The 1,253-nt window shown below is 47.5% G+C and overlaps 1 non-coding gene across 1 annotated transcript; it reads right to left on the bottom strand.

The window, feature by feature from the left end:
• Nucleotides 1-631: 631 nt before the first annotated feature.
• On the bottom strand, nucleotides 632-737 carry LOC125576757. Its single transcript, XR_007315183.1, has one exon. It is a non-coding gene; the product is annotated as a small nucleolar RNA R71 (small nucleolar RNA).
• Nucleotides 738-1,253: the final 516 nt, after the last annotated feature.

Genomic DNA, 1,253 nt, shown 5'->3' with positions numbered 1-1,253 from the left:
CCGTCGACCGACACCAGACCGTCATCGTCGATCGATCCCAATCGTTCGACAACGATCGATACTACACCGCGTACGTCGATCGATACCGTGTCGTCAAAAATGGTAAACATTATTATTCTAACTCAGGATGAGAACGGAAACCTGTATGACCAGGCCGGTCATCTGCGTAATGCAACAGGTCAGAAAATAGATGCTCAGGGAACTGTAATCCCTGATGCTGATGCTACAGGAGCTGCTCAACCTGTAGATGAGGACGCTCGATCGAAACCACTGGCCGACTACAATCGCCCAGATGAGTACTATTCCAACAGATCAGCGATTCGACTTCCGGAGATCCAGAAGCAGAATTTCGAGCTGAAGCCTCAATACTACACTCTCGTGTCGCAGATACCCTACTCTGGGTTACCGCACGAGCATCCTATGGACCATTTGGAACGGTTCGAGGATCTAATCGCTGCCATTCGGATGGAAGGAGTCCCCGAAGATTACCTGCTGTGCAAGCTCTTCAGATACACGCTGAATGGAGAAGCGATGCACTGGCTTAGGCAGCAACCCACATGATCTTTAACATCCTGGAGCGACATCAAGAATGCTTTCTTACGAAACTTCTTCGATGAGGCGCGCGCTGAAGAACTTCGGAACAAAATTTCCACATTCTCGCAGAAGGCTGGAGAGTCCTTCAAAGATGCGTGGATTAGATTTAGGTTTTTCCAGCGAGACTGTCCACACCACGGATTTAATGAAGTGCAGCTGCTAAGCACTTTCTTCCGAGGTCTCGCCTTACAGTATCAAATGGCTCTTGATACGGCGAGTGAAGGAAACTTCACTACTCGGAATCCGTTGGAAGCTGTGAGACTTATCGAAAACCTTGCTAACAGCAGCAGCACCAAAAACACTGACTCTGAACGGAAGAAGTCTGTAGCCTCTATCGGGAAGGAACAGATGGACGAAGTAAGAGCTAAGTTAGATGTGGTGCACGAGCTTCTTAGGAAGCAAGTCTGTTCAGCTGAAGGAGAAGTAGCAGATACAGAAGGAGAAGAAGATGTGAACTACATCGGAGGAACCGGATTCCAGAAATTTGGAAACCAGGGCGGAAACAGAAACTTCTTTGGAAATGGCCAAAGAAGTAACCAAAGTTCACAATTTCAAAAACCCTTCAACAACAGCAAGAGCTACTCGAACTCTTACTATCAAAATCCACCACCCCAGACTCAGGAAAGCAAGATCGAAGAAATGCTTGATCGAGTACTGTT

This window comes from Brassica napus, chromosome A7, assembly GCF_020379485.1.
Source record: "Brassica napus cultivar Da-Ae chromosome A7, Da-Ae, whole genome shotgun sequence".
Classification (NCBI taxonomy): Eukaryota; Viridiplantae; Streptophyta; class Magnoliopsida; order Brassicales; family Brassicaceae; genus Brassica; species Brassica napus.
Note: the sequence above shows the minus strand (reverse complement) of the source record. Positions and strands in the feature narration are given on the sequence as shown.